The 21,976-nt window shown below is 46.4% G+C and overlaps 1 long non-coding RNA gene across 6 annotated transcripts in view; it reads right to left on the reverse strand.

Moving 5' to 3' along the window:
- LOC107181927 overlaps window positions 1-21,976 on the reverse strand; it is a 97,230-nt gene that overhangs the window by 69,121 nt on the left and 6,133 nt on the right. For all 6 annotated transcript variants that reach the window (XR_001512634.1, XR_001512635.1, XR_001512636.1 and 3 more), the window contains exon 2: window positions 1,425-1,536. This is a non-coding gene — a long non-coding RNA (uncharacterized LOC107181927). The remainder of the gene's footprint in view (window positions 1-1,424; window positions 1,537-21,976) is intronic.

Below are 21,976 nucleotides of genomic sequence, written 5' to 3' on the forward strand. Positions count from 1 at the left end.
CTCTCTCACATCAATGTTTCTCTCTCTTAGCTAAAATAAGTGGATAGTCTTGTTTCTCTCTCTCTTCTCTTCTCTCTCTCTCTCTCTCTCTCTCTCTCTCTCTCTCTCTCTCTCTTCTCTCTCTCCTCTCTCTCTCTCTCTCTTCCTTTCTCTCTCCCCAAAATCAATTTTAAAAAATGTGTGCCCAAAGTTGCACGGCTAGGAAGTAGTAAATCTGGGTTAAACACTCAATAATACTAACTGACTTCAGGGGACAAGAAAAATATGAGACAGTAAAGAAAATCCATTCTCAATCAGAAGTAAGCTTTTAGCCACAGAAGTCCTCTTTGATTACTTGGTGAAAAAAAAATGGAGGGTAATAGGTAAAACAAACACATATCCTGCATGTTTCATTGCATAAAGCTTTGAATACTGCATTGGTCAAGATGGGCTAATTGTGAAAACAAGTGATCCCAAAAATCTCAACAGAATAAAGGTTTGTTTAGTGGATTATTTAAAACTAGAGGCCTGGTGCACGAAATTTGTGCACGGGGGTGGTGGTGTCCCTCAGCCCAGCCTATACCCTCTTCAATCTGGGACCCCTTGAGGGATGTCCAACCACCCATTTAGGCCTGGTCCTAAACGGGCAGTCAGACATCCCTCTCACAATCCAGGACTGCTGGCTCCCAACTGCTCACCTGCCTGCCAGCCTGATCGACACCTAACTGCTCCCCTGCATGCCCAATTGCCCCTAACTGCCCTTCCCTGCTGCCCTGGTCACCCCCAGCTGTCCTCTCCTTCTGGCCCAGTCACCCCCAACTGCCCTCCCCTGCAGACCTGGTTCCCCCCCAACTGCCCTCCCCTGCAGACCTAGTTTCCCCCAACTGCCCTTCCCTGCCAGCCATCTTGTGGCGGCCATCTTTGACCACATGGGGGCGGCCATCTTGTGTGTTGGAGTAATGGTCAATTTGCATATTACTCTTTTATTAGATAAAAAACTAGAGGCCCATTGCAAGAAGAGATTCATACAATAGGCCTTCCCTTCCCCCTGGCTGCCGGCACCAGTTTTCTTCAAGCACCCAGGACCCAGGCCTTCACTGCTCCTGCCAGAGCCTTCAGTCTTCGCTCTGCCACCTCGAGCTTATGTATGCAAATTAATCACCATCTTTGTTGGGTTAATTTGCATACTCTCCTGATTGGCTGGTGAGTGTAGTGGAGGGATAGTCAATTTACATGTTTATTATTAGGTATGATAATAAAGGCTTATTTTGTGTTCATATCACATTTTAATGCATGTCAAGGTTATCAATCCAAGCCAGAATTCAGTCCCATGGCTCCATTTAACTTTAAGTGAGTAGATTATATGTACCTAGGAGGCAAAGGAAACAGGGTTTGGTAAACCCCACCAGTCTCTAACATCATCTGCTGTACTAGTCACCAAATACCTTTTCAATCTTCCTTCCATACTTATCCTGTAACCAACCACGTCCAGTTGAAGCTCACAATCCCTAATGATCCTTCATCAGGTTTCCTCCTTGAGGTCCAATGACCTATGAACTAAAAAATAAAGTTACCACCCATCCACTTACATATATACAGTATACAATGGTGACACAATGGCAGAGTAACAGCTAATTAAAACCCCTATTCAGAAAGGGGGAAACAAAAACACACAGCCGTCATGGTCCATAGCAATTCTGAAATCATGGTGCGAGAACATTATAAAGGCCTCAGATCAACCTCCTTTATTAGACCCTGATTCTGCTACTAGCAAGAGTTCTTTTTTAGTCATTCTCTGTCACCTCTGACTCTTCCCTCTTGAAGGAGATCTCTTTTCGGTTATCCACCATGACCAAATCTAAAGTGGGTTTGGGGGAGCATGCACTCTTTGAGGGTTGCCCATCTCCTTCCACCAGACTCCTGCTGGTGTAAGTATGCTGGCCTGACATTTGTTTTAGGTCTCAATGGTCAAAAGCTTTTTGAATCCAGGTTCACGTTTTCTTAGCAATTCACCTCCCTTAAAAACTTGGTAGAGTTTTATTTCATTTGCTTCAACTAAGTTCCATGTTTCAATGCACACACAAAGTTCTTTCTAAGAAGTGTTTTCCAGACTAGCTTGATTCCTTGCTTTCTCTTCCTTGGTGCCTTCTCTCTTAATGGCAACCATGAAATTATCTGAAACAATAGATAAGAAGGCCACTTTCTTATTCTTATTTGCTTCCACTTGGCTAAGTTACTTTAACTGAAAAATTTTAGTGGGTCTTGCTGCCCAAAGCCTTTTTGCAATTTTATCTCTAATCAGGTAGGTCTAGAAACAGTCAGTTTTTCCAATTTTATCTCTTATCATTTAGGTCTAGAAATAGTCAGCACTTGCAATTTTTTTACTGCTACAGAATTTTTACTTTCTCTTTCTTTTCATTTCTACTTTCAAACTGCTTTAAAATATTAGAAATATGGGTTACATCAATTTGAGATGAGACCAAAATGTTTGAAGCACACAAACAATAATGCAACATGAACTTCATGAAGAAGCTGAACCTCCTCATTGGAAATGGTAAGGAAACTGAGAAAAAATGCTAGCTATGGCATTCAGAATTCAGAATGTTTATCATAAATCCCTACTACCACTGAAGGAATGAATGGGAGATATTGCCCATGCAAAGTGGTTAAGAGGCTACCTGAGGAGAAAATGTTGGCTATTTTATGTCACTGATCATTCCCAGCCCACTCACTGGAGAACAGAGATCATAAGGACACTATGACAGAGCTATGAAAAACATAATATAATCAAGTGGGTTCCCCATCACCCCCAGCTTCACACATAACTCATGGAGTCATTCAGGAGCACACAGCATGAAGTTCTAGAAAATGCATAATAATGTGGCTGATTTTTGCAACTCTGAGGGTTCTCCTCCTATAGCTGAGCCAGTATTCAAAAAAGATCTCTATGTATGTAAGTTAAAAGGTGGGCAAGAGTGTAGGCTGAGACACCATGGAGGCATCTCTGTATTGATACCATTGAAAGATGTTCTAAGGGGTACCATTGTTGGCAGTGGAAAGGAAACAAACAGGATATATTTTAGAGCCAGAGCAAGTGGGACTTAGATATGGGGAGATAGAACAAAAAAGGACTCAAGGAAAATGCCTAATTTTTTTAAAAAACTTTATCTATAGCTATGCTCAGCAAGACCCAAGCAGCAGAAAGGCTGTCTTAATACTATAGAAAAAAAATACCATTAGACAGTCAACAATCAGTAAATCACAAAGCCCTGATGAGTAAGTTGGAAGGGTGAGGGAGGAAGCAGATAAACAAACTTATTCATAATGACAGGAAACAGCCAAAACCTAAGCTCCCAGAGACAAGGGTAGAAAAGTCTGAACAGACAGCATTGGTTTATATTATCTGTATCCTACTGAAGTGACCAGTGGATCTTAAACCGAGCAATGAAGCTCCAGGAATGGGAATCAAAGCCTAAAGAATCAGCAGCATTTTCAGAGCACAAATAGATTGGTCTCCACAGTGATGTATGTGCTAGACATAGAGCATCAACCTAAAGTGATTTCCTAGAAGGAAAGTGAAAGACTCCCTCAGCTGTAGACAAAGATGAAAATCCAGGAAACCAATTATATTTGAGATGGGCCCAAATATGTTTGAAATGGGAACATTACATAGAATCATATTTTTCAAAATGGAAATGAATAGCATGTGCTCATCTTAGCCAAGGAATGAAACACTGGTGACATTAGTAGCCTCTGTCAGCAAACCAAAAGATTTTGACAAGAACAGCCATCTCACTGATATTGTCCTGGGAGATGGCTATGATAGAGAACCGCAAAGCATAATGAAGGGTTGGGCTAGGGAGCATGGAACTTGTCTGGGTTCAAATCTCAGGACTGACACTTGCCAGCCATGTGACCGTGGGGTGATGATGTCATCTCTTTGTATCTGAATTTCTCTGACTGTGAATTTGAAAGGACAATGGTAGCCACTGCATAGGGTCTCTGAACAAATTTAATGAGAACAAATTTTACATATGTAAAGGGCTTAGGACGGTGCCTGGCACAGAATGATATTCAATTAGTGGTAGCAACTAGCTCCCCTATCTAAAGGGAAAGAACTAGAAGCTGAGAGATGACTAAGGAACTTACCTAACATCACACAGCTGAAATGTGGCACAGCAGGGTTTTAATTCACAACTGTTCTCCAGACCCCAGGTGCTGAATCCCTATCATATACCAATCCACCCCCACACTGAATCTGGACTGGCCCTGTGACTCAATTTAACCAAAGGAAGGCAGCAGAAGTGTGCCAGTTCCAGACCCAGGAGGGCCTGGCAGCCTCTGTGTTTGTGCTCTTGGGAGCCCTGAGCACCCATGAATTAAGTCAGATCCATGGAGACAAATGGAGAGTCCAGAAACCACGCAGAGAGAAAAGAGGCTCAGACATTTGTGCCAGCTGAGCCCAGCTTTCCAGCCATGCCCTCCAGGCACCAGGCACATTAGTGTATCTGTCTTGAGCATTCCAGCCCAGCCACCCTCTGACCACAGCCCCATGGGAGATCCCAAGCAAGAGCAATAAAAGAACTGTCTAGCTTAGCTATAGTGCTGAGGACTGTTAAATTAATTAAACAAAGAGGCCGTTAGACTGAGGTGGCTTTGATGCCTTAGTAGCCTACGTCAGCAAACCAAAGCCTAAGCCTGTAGCTGCGTCATGGTTAAGAAATCAAAACCTAAGGAAAACCAGTCACAAACAGCCAACTAGTCTTTTCCAAATAAACCAACAGCTTAATCTATAGCCAATCAAATAATTTTCTTGTTTTGCTTCTGTGCCTTATCTCCAAACTTTGCCCCTAGTTCCTGTCAGAAGAGGGCTCCTAACTACTTCTGGTTTCACACTGCCTGATGTGAATGAGTCAATGTTTGCTCATATAAACTCTTAAATTTAAATATGCCTCAGTTTCTCGTTTAACACAACTAATTTATTGTGTTAAGCCTCTATGTTGGGACTATTTGTTATGCAACAATACAAAATCAAAACACTAGTCTATGAGAAAAAGACTTTTGGGAAACAAATGTGTGTCAGCAACATAAGGCTGGAGCCCAGAGTGACCATCCCATCCCAGATGCACCACTCAAGTTCAAGTCCTGCCTTTGCTGCTTATTAACTAGATAAGTTATTCGGTATTTCCCTGATTCATTCCCTGCTCTGAATAATGGGGATACTACCTATCTCATAGTGTTTTACTAGTTATTTAGATATGTAATTCTTGTAAATGAGCTTAGAAAAATGCACATAGTAAAAAATCAACAAAAAGTTAGGTAGTGCAATTTTTTATTATTAAAAATAATATAATTTTTGTAGAGTGATTAAATTGGTCAACACAAGGAAAAGATGAAATCCCCAGTTCTACTTTCTTTGCTTTCCAAGAATAATGCCACAGGAACTTTATATAACTCTCCTTCATATTAGGAAATGCCAGTGCACGATATTGTAAAGATATGACTGTTTAAAGAGTTTGACAAAGACAACAAAAATTAATAAAGAGAAGATTACAGCCCATCTCCTCCTGATTTTGAAGAGGATTGGCATCCCAAGCTACTGCTGCACAATATCATTGTTACAGAGAAATGGATCATGGTGGTGTGGTTTTTCCCAACGGAGAAAAGTCATTCACAACACAGACATAAAGTATATGTGACTGCTCCCATGCAAATACTAGTAGTTTAAAATCTCATCCCACTTCACGTTCATGGAAGGATATTGAGCTTCCAGAAATAATGCATGAGCCAAAGGGAGCACAGAGTTGGACATGGAGCCTGCGACTTCCAGGGAGGTGAGCAGCTGCCCAGTCACTATTCTGACAAATAGATAAGGAAGGAGCAAAGGCTTCCTTAGAAATAAAGGTGGCTTCTAAATACTACTTTCAGCAAATGTTAAATCAATAATAAGGCCCCTATAAGGAGAACTAGACATTCCAATAGAAAACTGGCCTCAGGGCACAAGAGCAAGATGGAACCTGCAGAAGACCTCCCAGTTGGACAGAACAGAATCATCTCAGCAGAGATGAGGAGTCTCAGTGGGCCTTTGGGGAAGTGGATCCCTGATATGTGAGCCTGTAACTCATCCTGTATTGCCTCATCAAAGATGTTTCAATTGGGGATTGTGTTTGCCTTGTTTTGGTACAGACTCTCTCCTTGTGTCATTGGTGATACTGTATATGGATTTCTGGATGGCATGAACCTTTTTTCACTTATTAGTCTTGGGATTCTGCTGCCCAGAGTTGGGAAAACCAAGGATACGACCCACTCTCTGAATGCTCCTTAAAGAACTTATTTCTGTCTGAAAGTGCTATTAGTTACTCAAGGAGGCTGATAATTATGGAAGGCAGCCATAATGAAGATAAAGAAACCTTGAGCTGGAATTCAAGAGACTTATTCACTCAATGAACACTTACCAAGGCTCTGGTGCAGATAAGGCAAAGTAGGTGCACGATAGAATTACTAAGACCAAAGAGACCAGGATCCCTACTTCAAGTTCTACCCACAGAGCCCAGCACAGGCCTGAGTGTGCAGTCGCTTTTCAACAAATGTTTGTTAAACCAAGTCAATTCTACTAACTCAAAAGTCAACTTCCTCTTCAGCGTTTAGATGCCAGTTTAGTCAAACAAAAAACAGTGGGTTACAGCAGCACTTCTCAAACTTTAATGTGCATAACTGTTCCCTGGAGCTCTTGCCAAAGTGCAGATGCTGGAAGTTGGAAAGACCTAGCAGTTGCTTTTCTATCAAGCCTCCAGCATCACCGGTGCCCGGACCACACTTTGAGTAGCTAGGAGTCAGCTGATCTCTCTGGGAGAGATTCTGGATACAACCAAGAGGTCCTCCAACTCTACATTTTTTAAGTGTGGAAAACACTAGAGTCTAACTGTGGAAAAAGAGAAAGAGAAGGGATGGGGCCTGGGCATGGTGCCTGGGGCGGATCCAAGAGATTAGCAGAGGTTTCTGGAGGCCAGCAGGAAAAGCCCACTCCTGTCACAACGCACAAACAAAGCTTTTGGTGACTGTAAAAAGAATCAGGGATAATTTTGCTGGCTCAGAAGGCTCTGTGTCTTAATGATTCTTCCTGTTTTTCTCAGCCTGACCCAAGAGAATGAGAAAACAGCCCTGGTGAAGGTCAGCCGAGGTCAGAGAGGTCCCTGGAGAGGACTGCTTTCAGCTGCACTTAGTGGGGAAAATGGGGGAGATAGACAGAGCCCCCACACACACACACCAAGCCTACCTAGTTCTAGCCCTACTCCTTGACTCATCCAGCCCCATACCAGGGGATCAGGGTGACAGGGGTCCCGGGATGGGGAGCTCTGCACCAAGTCAACGCATTCAATTCCACGTTCATTACAACTGCTGAGCATGCCAATGTGCTCCACCCCCCACATGATGGCAGGACAACACAGGGTCAAGGCCCACCAGAAGCTCACAGTCTAATAAGGGAGGAATGGCGTAGTCACAGGAAGACAGATTACAGTGCAGAACGCAATCAGAGCACACAAAAGAGACCTGCAAGCAATACAGAAATTTACAGAAGCGAGAAATCAAATTCCCTTAAAGGCATCAAGCAATGTACCTGGAGCAGAGCACATCTGAAACTCAAAGATGGGTATGAGGCCCTCGATTGAAGATGAAGATGAGGTGTTCCAGGTAGGGGGAGGTAGGAAAGAAGGCTCAGGGGAAGGAAGGTGTGTGTTCAGCGTGGAGTTTGGTGTGGCTGAAACCAGGACATATGTGGGAGAATAGACTATTGTGGAGGAGCTGGGACATCGAGGGAGCATCTTCAGGGCCTTAGGTCTCTTTCCCATCATAGGGTCTGACAGAAGCCCCACATATACACACATTTACCTGGCCCAGGTTTAAGATCACACCTGCACAAATGGTACCCAGATTAAGCATGACAATTCCTTTGCTCAACAATTTTTATTGAACCCCTAACATGTGTGAAGCACCGTTCGAGGCGTTGGAAATACAGTGGAGGCCAGACATGTTTCCAAGAGCCAGACAAACAATGAGTAACACAGGAACTGAAATCAGAGAAGTCTTGGGTGTGAATCCAAGCTGTGTGCTGTGAATGAAAGATTTCACATCTCTGGGCTCGGTCTCTGCCTCCCTGCTGGGCATAATTATACCCATTGCACAGGATGGTTGTAGAACTTAACCTCTAGGGGGAGACTTCAGACTGTGCCAGGCACACCACAGGCACTCACTGCCCATCTGTTCTGTATTCAGTCACAAAGAAAGGAGACTGGAATAATCTTCAAGGTCTCTTTCAGCTCTAACATTCTGCATCAGCCGTCCTAAGACTCTGTGGCACCTGTAACTGTGCCCACTGACCGGGGGGCTGGCACATCCCAGAGAGGGAGCCTCTATCCCTCCCTGAGAGAGAAGCCAGCGTGGCCAGAGAGAGGCTGGGGGATCAGGCAGCCATTCATCAGGCTGCCGCCCTCACTGGCCCTGGCGCCGGCAGGCCAGGCAGCGCTCTGGCTGCTTAGCTGGCCGGATCGATTGGCTTCCTCACCACTCCACAGGCCCGTTGCCATGGCAGTGAACCTCAAGGGACCTCTAGGAAAGGCCAGTACTGAAGAGGAAGGTTCTGTTCTTCTGCACCCATCTGACTCAATCTTGGTTAATTTCAGGGTCCTGGAAGGAGACATAACAACTGCAATTTACTGAGTGCTTTTTCAAAGCCAGACAACATGTTAAGTGCTTTTCATCAGTTATCTCATTTCATATTCACAATGACACTGTGAAATAGGTATCTTCGCCCCCACTTAGAAAAACAGGAAACTGAGGTTCAGAGAGGTGAGTACCAATATAACTGAGGTCAGGACACGGTTGTGCCCCACCCTCCCACCCCCAAAATTGTATGATTATGTGCTTGTCCAGATGCCAGTCTTCCCAGCCACCTGAGCCCCTAGGGTGAACATTCCTGAGGGCTCAAGAAGACAGCTGTGGAGAACTGACACTCAGAGTCCCTCTGAGACCTTCAGGACAAAGCCAGGTCACACTGACAATGAACTACTCAGCCAACTGCCCAAAAATATGTTCTGGAATTTCCTAATGCAATCCCAATCTCAAATATTCAGCCTGGAGAGAGAGAGAGAGAGAGAGAGAGCGAGAGAGAGAGGGAAATTTTGGTATCCATGCTAACACATCTCCCAATGATCTCTTACAATGGGAAGCAGCAGGCTTTGACAACATCTGTCAGACCCTGGCACAACATTCAATTCTAAAGAGCAAGGTCCCTGTATGTAGGCACAAGGTGGTGACTGGCAGGTTGTGGCTCTAGCTGCAAGGCTCTGCCCGACTGGAGGGGGCACAACCAGGGCACCCAAAGAAGTCAGCTCTCTCCCTAAACTCAGATGATGCTGGGAAATGCAGTGAAAGAACAGCTTGGCTTTCCTTGCCTGCACCCACCCCCTCCAGCATGACTGCTGAGCTGGGAACCCATGATGTGGGAAAATCTGGCTGGCTTCAGTGGCCCCAGACATCTGGATTCCCTAACCCCAGGCAGCCAGCTGAGAGCGGGGCCAGCGGGCGCAAGGAGGCTTGGGAAAGCATTTGTAGGGACTTCTGCCAAGTTATGTCCCTCCTGAACAAACACACGTCTCCCTATCTAGGGGTCACTCGAGCCATGTTTATGTATGCCTAGACCATCCAGCTGATTAATTAATTAACTCCCTGGGTGGCCTTTGGCCCCTAAAGCCTTCACCCCTTGGGGCCTCAGTTTCCTTATCTACAAAATGTTAGACTGGTTGGTTTCTAAGACTCCTTCCTGCTCTGACTCTTTCTGATGCTGGGATTCTATTGTAAAGAACAGGATACGCACAGGGTTGGGATCCAGCACTCTGCCAGTGTGGCCACCTCCCTCTCCATCTCCGAACCTTGGTTTCCTTCTGTAGTCAGGTGAGGGGTGGACTAGATGACCTTGAAGTCCTCTGCAGCTCTGTAATTTCCGAAACCAGAAGACGTCGTTGACAGACCCACTCCAGGCCACCTGCATGCATTCTACCACACTTCCAAAACTGACACCACCCAGCACCTTCACCATAGTTCGGGCCGCTAGTTCAGGCCAACTGATCTCCAACCCAGACCATTGCAGTAACCTCTTAACTGATCCAGAAATGCCCATCCATTCTCCTCAAGGCATCAAATCTGACATATTAGCCCCTGTTGATATGGATTCCCATTGCTTTTAGTATAAAGAACAAAAACCTTCCTGCGGCCTGCCGGACCCGGAGGGCTAAGCCGGCTAAACCTTTGGCATCATGTCGCATCACCTTCCCTTTCCCTCAGCACACCAGCCACCTGGCTTTCTCTTACCACCTTAATGGACCAGGGTTCCTAGCCCCAGGCTCTTTGTTCTTGCTATTCCTTTGCCTAGAAACCTGACCTGTTCCTTCTCTATCCTACCCTATTCTTCAACTAGCAAGTTTCTTCTCTTCCTTTAGATTCTCACCTCAAGCATCCCTGCTCGTGTGTCCTTCCAAGAACTTGCCATGCAGCTCAGATGCCCTGCTTAGACTTTCCCTGGGACCGTACCCTTTCCTGCACAGGAGTGTGTGTGTGTGTGTGTGTGTGTGTGTGTGTGTGTGTGTGTTTTCATTATTGTATGGGCACATTGATGAGATTATGTTTTCTCTCTTCGTCTTGCCCCTAGTCTACAGTCAATGCATATTCCCAAGATGGGCAGATGGAGCGGGGGTGTTCAGCCCTTGAGGGGTGGATGGCAGCTCTTTCAGCAATGCCTGGCAGAAACCTCTATGTCAGCTCTGATCTAAGACTTTGAGGCTCCTGAGGAGACATCCTGCTGACTACTGGGAAACTCTGCCCCAGGCAAGCCTGTGACTTAAAGTCAACTGTGGGCTGAGCTTCGAGTTCATTCCAGCAGAAGGTGCTCACAAGTCCACCCCGGAGACCTCTGGTCTGGCTGCCTTCCCAGCCGGGCAGACAGAGGGACGGCTCCAAAGCATCAGTCAAGCTGAGGGAAACAAGGGGGTGGAGAGACAGAGATTATGCTGCAAAAGCAAGATGTTATTCTTTGGAAATGTCTAAAGTACCTTCCCCACCCCCTTCTTTCTACCAACTTACTTGCCCTGATCATTCAAGTGTAAATGTAGCCTCCTCCTCCAGGGAGCCTTCCTGCACTTCCCCAGCTGGACAGAGGGCCCCATGCTGTGCCTCAACACCCCCAGGCATCCCTTTAGCAATGTACTCAGTACATTATACTGAAAGCATATTTTCACATATGCCTCCCACCAGATTGAAGGCTGCCTGAGGGAAGTGACCTAGCCTTTTTCATCTTTTACCTTCAGTACCCAGTGCCAAGAACACAGCTGTCACTAAGAAAAGTGTCTGTCATTGCATAGATGAGAAAACTATGTCCCTGAGAGGAAGAGTGTCACATCCCCAAGGTTGCACGACATGTCACTCACTGTCAGACCCAGGCATGTAACCCAGATCTCCTAAATCGAGTTGACATCCTTCCCCATTGCCATCCTGCCTTCATAGGGATGAGTCCAGTTTGTGATTTTTAGGGACCAGGCCCTCCAAAGACTTGGGATAGCGAATCATCCCTTTATTGGGAGGGTCCTGAAAGCAGGATTGGTGGACTGTCCCATGGAGAAAGCAGCTGTGGCTGTGTGTCCCCAGCTCACCAGCTGGAGAGGCTGACCCCACTCAGGACTGAGATTAGTAGAAAACCCAACCTGTTCCAGCAGGTGGGGTGCACATTTTGGCAATCCTTCCTCTGCACACATGAAATCCATTTTCCAGGACACAGACTTATGGTCCTCCCTCCATGCCCTACCACCAATCGGATGCTTTCTGAAAATCAGCCAGCATTCACCAATTGTGCGGTCTCATCCAGTCAGGCACCTCAGACCATAAGCTTCTTGAGGGCCAGGAGATTTATCTTAGGTTTGGATCATAGAATATAGTAACTGAAAGGGCCTTTTGGATTTACCTGGTCCCATCTTTTTATATATATACCTGGGAAGTAGGGTCCAAAGGGTGAAAGTGATTTCCCAGGTCCCTCCATCCCACATCCCACCCAATGGTAAAGTCCCAAGGAACTGGGACAATATCTGTCCCCATCATCACTGCATCTTCACAGACAAGCTCTGTCCCCAGCACATGGAAAGGCTTCAACAAATATTGGTGTTTTGACTGGCAGGTAAGAACACTCCCCTTCGCTGGCCACGCTCCTTGACTCAGTGGAACCATTGGAAGGGGAGGCCGAGCATGCACCTGAGCTCCAGCTGAGGCAGGGCGAGGAGGGACACGGGTGCACCCCACAGGGAAAGCCCTACCAATCTGCCCTACAGGAGAGCTTGTATTCCAATCTCATATCATTCCAGGATGCATTCGGAGGAGGAAATCTTCATGTCCCTCTGATCCGGTCTGCTATTTCCTGAGCCTCCTGAGGGCTAAGGGACTGGAGGGTAGACAGGCGGGCAGTGAGGCTGCCACATGCTCCCACCCCAGCTCAGATCCTGTCTCTACCTCTTCTGGCAGGATGTTATTGCACAGTCCCGGCTGTTATTGTCAGGAGATGGGCTTTCCTGAACTCATTAAAAGGCCTCTGTCCTTTCTCCAGGACCAGCCCCCCTTTTCCTCTGTCTCCAATCAACACTGAGAGAAAGGAACCCTGGGGCAACTCCAGGTGGAGCACGACAGCTTCCCCTCCCTCTCTCTGTTTCTCTACTTGGCTGGCCGATAACTATAAGTGTAGATGGCAATGGCCCCATTGGGATGTCTTTGTGTGTCAGGCAGTGCTAGACACTCATGGCCATTGTCTAACTTAGCCAATCAATGGTCTAATGGCCATTGTCTGATTTAGTCTCACTTTTACAGTAGGACAGTCTGAGGCTCGGAGAGGTTAAATGATGTGCCCAAGGTCACACAACAAGAAGGAAATAAAACAGAGATTCAAACCCAGATCTGACGACTCTAGCACCCATTCCTTGGCGTGATCCCCTTGCTGCCTACCTAGCCACGAGCTAGCTGTCATTCTGTGTAAATGGAGAACTCCAGTGAACAAAAGGGGAAAGGCCTTCCCAGGAGCCAGCATTTCCCGGCAGGGATCTAGAGGCCATGGGATCTCCCCTCCTCCCTGGGAAAGAACTGGAGTAACGTGGAATAATGAGCTCCCATCTTGTTTGCTCAGGCCTTTACCAAATCTAGGCACTTCCCACTCCTGGAAGAGAGAGGTTCCTCATCATTCTTAGGCCACGCTGATGAGGATGAGGATGCCCCAAAACTGGAGGCAAAAACAAGCACAATTTCTCTTGAGTGATCTTATGTTGGGAAGAGAGGAAAAGCGGCAGCCAACACACCATGGCTTCTTCTACGTCTGACTCCTGCTAGCTGGGTAATCCTGGTACATCACACTTTCCAGGGGCCTTCCTTTCCTGGTTTGGGAATTGGGATAGCTGCTCCACCACACAGGGTATAGCATAAGTACCCAATGGTTCCATGGGCATCAACATACCTGATAGAGTGAAATACACAAAACTCTGATTTCATGATGTGGACATTTTGTTCTTTCTTTTTCTGTTAGGATAATAGCTTTGGGGCCTGAACCTGGAGTCAAATCTCAGCTCTGTTAGTTACTAGTTATATAATGGCAGATGAGTGTTTTAATGTCTCTAAGCTTCTGTTACTTGATATGAAAAAAGAGAGAGAAAAGAAAAGATGGGGGGAGAGAGAGCAAGAGCAGCCCAGGGGATTTTGGACAAGGAGGCAGCCTAGGCCCACCTGTCAACAGCAGGGAGCTGTCCTGACTCCTCACACCCAGCAGCTAGAGCCACACCTCCCTACCATAGAATAAAACAAACAAACAGACAGACAGGGAGACAGACAGGGAGACAGGGAGAGAAGCATAGAAGATTCTCTTGGAATAGAGACATGATGAAAACCACAGACCTGCCTGGAGTGGCATTATCCTTATCACCAGATTGATGCCTGCTAAGTCCTTGCCCAACATCATCTCATTCAACCACTACCACATCCCAAAAAGGTAGGTACAGCGATGATTCCCAGTTTACAAAGAAGGAAATGGACTTGGAGAGGTTGAGTGACTTGCCCATAGTCACACACTTAGTGGCATGATTGAAACCCCAGAAGGACTCCACAGCCCGCTTTCTGTAACACTCAGACTGGATCTCAAAGCCAGTGCCACCATTCACTGGCTGGGTGACCTTGGGAAAGAGCTCACCTTTCATGGATTCCCATTGTTCTTACCTGTGACATAGGTACAGATAAAGGCCATCATGGTGGCCTTGGGACCTTTTGGCCACAGCCACAGCACAGTGCCTGACCTAAAAGGTGCCTGGTGAGTGACATTCTTTCTGTCTCTAGTGTACATCAATTTTTCCCAAAACTGCTTCACCATAAGAATTACTTAACATGATTAACAAAAATACAGATTCCTGAGACCTGCCAACTCAGATTCCTGACAGAAGTTTCCTAAGAATCTGTTTGTTTGTTTTTTCAAAGCTCCCCATGATCCCTATAGCAAAGTAAGTTTCGGGCTCAGTGGGGCAGGGCTGACTGCACATTCAAATCGCTTGGGGAACTTTTGAAAAATGCCAATGCCAGACCCCATCCAAGATCTACTGACTGAGAGTCTTGCAGCGGTTCTCAACCTGTGGGTCGCAAACAATGAAAATACATCCTGCATATCAGATATTTACATTACGATTCGTAACAGTAGCAAAATTACAGTTATGAAGTAGCAACGAAAATAATTTTATGGTTGGGGGTCACCACAACATGAGGAACTGTGTTAAAGGGTCCCGGTATTAGGGCTTCTCATCAGCTCCCAGGTGATCCCGGGGCAGCCAGGGTGGAGAATCACTGCTTGGACCAATGCTGTCCGAAAGGACATTTCTACAGTGATCGCCATGTCCTCTACCAGCACTGCCCAACCTGATAGGTGCCAGTCATGTGGCTGTTATGAACTTTAAATATGGCTAGTGGGACTATAAAGCTGAAATATTGCTATGGTTTCATTTTAAATCATGGAAATTTGACCAGTGACATAGAGCTAGCAGCTCCCATGCTGTACCCTGCAGCCTCAGACCTGGGAGTGCCCACTGCCCTTCTGGATGACAGGCAGGGGCTGAGGAATGAAAAGAAAGTCCTCCCTCCTTCATAAAAGGGGTAAGGTGGGCTCTCTGGGACATTTTCTTGGAAATCAAAGCATTTTCATAAGATCCAAGATAATAATTGTTCTCGGTGGTCTGTTCCATTGGTAACTTTCCCCCTGGGCCCCTTGCTTGGCTCAACTGGAGAAGGAAAACAGCCACCTCCAGGCTTCCAATGAGAGCCTTGAAGTTGCAGGAAAAGCCAGGGGGTGGGCCGAGGAGATGAGAGCTTCTATTTTAAAGACGTTTTCCTCTTTGGAATAAGCTCCATCCTCCAGTGGTGCCGACAGGGCAAAGGTTGTGACTGACATTGTGCTGCTGGACATTAAACAGCCTCCGAGGTCACCTGGCAGCTGGTGGGCACGTCCTGACAGACGGTCCTTAATCACTCGCCCTGCCCCTGGGAACCTTGAGGCCTGGTGGGAAGGGGCCAGGGAGGCCAGCTGGTGGTGATCCCCGTCCATGCCACTGTCCCTCCACGTCACCCCGCCCCATGGCCTGTGGTGATGGATGTTTGTGAGTTAAGTGGACATACAGACAGGCAGGGGGTGCGGGGGACCAGACCACCAGGGCAACAGCACAGGAAGCTCTATGGAGTGTCTCCTCCCTGGTGTGAGCTCACTCCTGGATGACAAGCTGTGATTTCCAGCCAAATGTTTTCTTACCATCACCACACCTATTGGTTCTCTCTCCCCAGGGAGCAATTAGCAGGTCTTTCAAGGGGTCATCTTACTCTAGTTCCATTAGGGCCTGGGACCTTAAGACCTCAGGCCAGGGTCAGGGAGGGAATATGGACCTTGGACTGGCGGAGGTGCTGAGTCTAAGCAAGTCTCTTCACCATTAAAATGGGGACAGTAGTATCTGCTTCACAAGGTGGCTGGGAAAACAAAGCCAGATGAGGATTTGTAAATAAAAATGGCTGGCAGGCAGTAGGTACCCAAGTATTTATAAAATCTAAGCTTTCTTAACCTCTGTTCCTAGGATTTCTTGATCTTCACCTTGCTCTTTCACAGTCCCCTATTTGACTTCTGACCCCTACAGATTTGTTACCCTAAGAATATCTCCCAAATACCCCAACAGCACTCAAGCCCCAGTGGGCCCCACACTATTCCCCACCTGGACTCAGTGAGCATTCCAGTACTGTTTTCTCCACCAACCTTTAACTCACCTGGACAAACATTTGCTGTGTGCTTCTCAGTAGGGCAGCTGAGCACTTGTGCATGGAGTCGGGTAGGAGGCCAGCATTCAGTAAGCTCCTGTGCTCAGAGAACTCCAACAGAGACAATGACACACATCCTCAGGGCAGTTTCAAAGCACCATCCTGACAACAGCTCTTATGATCTTCAAAACAGCCTTGTGGAAATTGTCACCACAATTCCTATCTATCAGATGAGGAAACTACTAGCAAGGTTCGGAGAATTGGAATGTCTTGCTCAAGTTCACAAGCATGCAGAGCCAAGCTCACACTCAGATGAATTTCTACTTCTAATGACATTCTGCATGCAAAGCACTCACGATAGGAACTGAATTGTGAATTCGTGTGATTGTGATCCAAATTCCATTCTCTTTCCAACAGGAGGAAAAGAGCCTGTGTTTTAAATACAGGCTGTGATTAAGCACAGACACAGATGTTCAGAGAAACCAGATATTAATATGCACATGCAAGACACAGAGCTAGAGGCATGTTTTGAAGACCCTGGTAAAGAATGTGAGCTGGGCAACTTCAGAGAGAAGCTGGGACTTGAGTTGAGTGTGGAAGAAGGAGTAGGCCTTAGTGGGGAGGGAGGGGGCAGGAAGAATTAGACCTTTACAGGCAATGGGCCAAGTACTAGAGATGTAGAAAGGAATGACAAGGCTGCTGCCCTGGAGGAACTTACAGTAGCAAGGCCAGCACTCCTTCTGTGGGACTACCCAGGGAGGAAATGAAGGACAGTGGACAGCTGTAGTGTATGGTGGTCCAGGGAATTTAGGGCTTATATCAAAGGCAATGGGATGGGGATAGGGTCTCCCTCCAGTCCCCTTTGGCCCAACCTTTGAATCACACTCAGGTCCTAGGACATAGCTCCCAGTCTCTTCCAGCTTCCTCCTCCAAGCCCTGAGGCTCCATTACCCTGCAATTAATTGGAAAGCCACAGACTAAGGACAATAAATCCTCCTTAGTGACACCTCTGCTCCCCCTCCCTTCCCTTTTGTCCCTCCCCTTGGGCTGAAGAGGAAGCCTCCCTCTCTCTCCCTTTCACCCCCCTTCAAATCAGCTTTATGGTTTCCATGGAAACCAGAGAGACCTGGCAGCCAGGGGTCTCACAAATACATTGTTTGTGACACCATTTGGGATGGGGGAGACAGTGTGAAAGTGGAAAGTAGCTTATAAATGCCTTCCCTGCCACGCAGCCATGAAATTGCTCTGAATTGGGAGAGCCTCAGCTTTCTGATTTCCACTTCAAAGGGGCTTTGCTGAATTAAGTCCAAACACAGCCCTAAAGGAACACACACACACACACACACACATTCACACTCATATACACACTCACACATACATATATTCACACAGACGCACACATACACACTCAAATACCTCACACACACAAACACATTCATCACCTTTACCAGTACAGCTGGGCTCAGTCCACTGAGAAAACAAACCTCCCATAAGATGGCCCCACCCCCTACCTTCCCACCTCACACCCCACTCGCAGGCACTGAGAACCCTCTGTTCTCAGCAGGTAGAAACCCTTGGAGACCTCCCAGAGCTGCCACACCTTCAGCAGCCCCCAGTCCCCAGCAGCTGGTCCCTCAAGCCCTCTGGTCTTAAGACTCACCAATTGGGAACTAGCTTCTCAGCCCCTTTAAAGCCTGTGACAGGACAGTTACAGCTGCTGCAGACTGGAAGTTCTGCCCCTCTGCAGGCTTGCCCAAGCGGATTCCAGTAGGAACCATTAATCCTGCTCAAAATGACAAAGGACCATGGGCATGTGATAAATGAGAACAGGAGACAAATACTTTATCTCCCGCGTTGATGGGTCCCAGCTTGGAATCCGGATCGCTGAGAGTGGAGAGGGGTCCCTAGTACCAGCACTATTTCATTAAGCAGCCCAGGTGAGCGAGAGCACACAGCTTCTGTCTATGGAATGGATAACAAGAGCCCAGATGATTCTCATCGGCTGTCACAAGGCAGTCCAGAATTCTGGAGGGCAGTTCTGTTGCTTCAGCTTAATATTTTGGTCAACGAGGGAATCTAGGGATTAGTTCTCATTCAGCGGAGTCTGCTTGGGAGTCCATTTATTTCTGAGCACAAAGGGGGTCATTGGTGGATTAACATGCAGGGCCATTGGCTCAAGCCCCTTCACTCTTGCCTTGTGAGTTTACCCGGTCCCTGTAGCTTGCATTAGTTCTCCATTCTTCAAAAGAAAAACAAATAAGTGAGCCCTCCTTTCCTCTGCCTAGGTCTCACCCCAGCATGGGGAGCAGAATGTCAACCTGGTCCTCCCTCCATTTAAATTATTTATCCCACACCTGGAGGGTGTATGGACTTGGGGTTCCAACACTTCAAGGTTCCTAACCTGACTTCCATTTATAGGAAGAAAATTCATTTAACTCTAAATTTAATCTGTAAAATGGGCATAATAACATCGCACCCTTCCCCAAGACAGTTGCAATGATTTTGGGATAACCGATGCTAAAATGCCTAGCACAAGTGTGTTCAACACATGTTACCTCTCTTCACGGCACTGGATAGAGGTAAATGGGAAATAATATAACTATGACCTCTCTCGCCTCATTTTTCATCTCAAGGAAGCACTAGATCTTACACATGCACACTAATGCCTACTCTCTCTAAACCAGTCTCTCCTTAACCATGAAAATTAATTTTTAACTCTTCAATTTTGAGTCTCAGCACCAAGACCCAAGCAGAAACATAAATTGAAATAAAAATTACTGTGGCTTACATACAAATAATTGAGCAATACCAAGCCTTGTGGAAGACTGAGGATGAGTAAAACAGAGATATCCTCTGCCCTGGGTCCCATCCACCCAGGTTTCAATCCCAACTCTCCCGTGCTGGCTACCATTTCATGTTTGGCCATTTTTTTTCCATCTTTCTGAGCCTCAGTTTTCTTATCTGGAAAATGGGGCTGATCACATACCAGGACTGAATGAAGTAAAGCCCATGAAACACTCAAGCTCAGGAAATGTCCAGTATAGGATGTGCTTGATTAACTTTAGCTGAGGCTGCTGTGGCTCTTATTGTTATTTTTATCAATCCATCCCATTCTGGATTAATTCGGTCGCAAAAATGACACAGTAGAGCTGTAAGGGGTGGTGCGAAGTGTCTGAGTGACCCCGGGAACTCACTTCCCCTCTCTGGGCCTTTGCTACATAAAGTAAAATGGAGAGATAAGACCCAGTGATAAGATCCTCGGCCACTCAATGGCACCCAGTGAACCTCTGTCACTCAATGGCTTCATGATATACTCAAGATCTGAGAGCCATGAACAAAAGAAACAAACAACAAAAAACACCAAGGGGCTCCTTAAGGCTCACAGTTCAGCGAGCCCTCCGACTCACCTTGGTTCTAGGACAGCGAACATTTTTTTTTCCAGAAAGCCCCTTTTTTTCCCATCGCTCCTCCCTGTGTCTTCCCCTCCTCCCTGCCCTCTTCCTCCTCCCAGGGAAGCAGAAGTTCCTGAAGACCAGAGAGAAGGTCAGAGGTCTCCACCGGCTTGGCCAGGAGCCACCTGGACTGCTTCCTGCCAGGAGTCTTCAGTGAGCTGCTGCCCACCCCAGGGAAACCCAAATAAAGTCACCTCTCCACCCGAGAGCATTTTTCCCTTTAAGGAAAGGTTGTGTTTGGAGCCGAGAACATATTTATGTCTTGAAGGAGATTTCAACCAACCTTTTACGGACACAGTGAGCATCAAAGGGGCCCACCCAAGCCCATTTGCTACTGCTCTCAGGGGCAGACCTGGCCTGGATCCGAATAAATTACAAAGTCACTTGGCTTGTGATAAACCCTTTCTTTGTTCTTTCTTCCCTTCTTCTACCTCCATGTCCCACCCAAGACTTCCTTGCTATGGCCAACCAGGCTTACAATCTAATCAAATTCTGTTTTTTCAAAGATGAGACTGAGGGCAATTCTGCACAAGGACCATCTAATGTGGCTGAATACATTTCCACCCCCAGGAGTGTATGTCTTAATCTATGCTACCAGGTCTGAGTCTGTCCATGATTGAGGTGGCAGGCAGGCCACTTTCACTCTAGGACACCTTCGGTGACAGCAGCTTCTCCATCCAGAAAGGGAAATGCACCTGAATTCCCAGAGATTTGGGGAAGGTAGGAGATTTTGAGATACTGAGTAAATTTCTGCCATTCCATGAGATATTTAAGAAGATAGAGAGATGATAAATAGATAAGTATGGATATAGATATATAGAGCAGTAGAAAGGTGTGTAGAGGATTATAGATATGGAGGCTTTATGTCAGTTAGAAATAACCCAGTGGGACTCAGGAGTGTGGCCTGGTGACATCAGCACTGACTTTACCAGGTGGCAATCCTGGCTTGGAATTCTGGCATGGCCATTTACTGACTACATGACCTTGAACAATTTGCCTCACACTTCCAAGCTTTAGTTTTCCCTTCTGTAAAATAGAGATGATAGTAACTGCTTTTGCAGAGCTATTAAAGCGATTTGGAATTATTTATGTAAAATATCTAACATTGCTTGAGAGTGATAGATATTTAACAAGTGGTATTATTATGCTTCTTATTTGAAATAGCAAGAAGACAGCCAAAAAGAACATTTTCATGTGATGAAAATGTTCAATGTGTTGATTATAGTGGGTGTTAAACAGGTGTATACATTTGTTAAAAATGATTAAATTATATGCTTCAACTGGTACATTTTATTGTATATAAATTATACCTCAATAAAGCTGATTTTAAAATTTAAAAAGAAGAAGAAGCTCTCCAAGGCATCAACCATACATATCCCTGGATTGAACGGGGGCCAAAAAATAGTCCAGCCCTTTCATCCTTATCTCACCAAGCAGAGAGATGGAGAGCTCCAAATCCAGGGCAATTCCTAAATGAAAGAGATATTTTCACCAGCCAAAGAGCAGCTGCTCTGGCCTTTTGGGAACAGTCCTCTGCCTTAAATCCCTTTCTTGGCCACCCATGCTTAGAGACCCCCAGCGTGACTCACAGAGTCCTAAAGTCCCCATCCAGCCAGTCCCCTTCCCACTCACACACCTCCAACCAGCTGTTCAGCCCACCAGCTCCCAAACACAGTATCCATCACTTTGATCCTGCTCTTCCTCTGCCTGAAGAACCCTTTCATCACCAGGAGCCCAGCCAGAACCCATCCAGTAGAATCAACCACCACCTTCCCGGCAGTCCCATCACACTTTATATTGAAGGGAGGAAAGGACAGATGTGGGGGCCTCGGGGGAACCAAGCTTGCTGTGTCAGCCCCTGGCTGCTCTGTATACTATATACTACTTACTCCTTCAAACAACCACATGAGCTAAGTCTTATTAGCCCCACTTTGCAGAAGGGAAATCTAGTTCACAAGGCCTCAGACATGGTCCCAGGATTGAAAGACCCCCAAGATCATTTTCCTCTACTCCCTGTACCCCACTGACACCCAGTTAATCACAGAGTGTCTGTCACCAACACTAAACTGCATGCTCTGTACACAGAGTCCATATCTTACTCTTCTCAGAAACCTCTGGCCCACATGGCCCAGGCTCAGGCCCCTATGCCTAACACCTAGTAAAGCTTCAATAAACACTTGTCATGAATCCTT

Source organism: Myotis davidii, unplaced genomic scaffold (assembly GCF_000327345.1).
Source record: "Myotis davidii unplaced genomic scaffold, ASM32734v1 scaffold874, whole genome shotgun sequence".
NCBI classification, from domain to species: Eukaryota; Metazoa; Chordata; class Mammalia; order Chiroptera; family Vespertilionidae; genus Myotis; species Myotis davidii.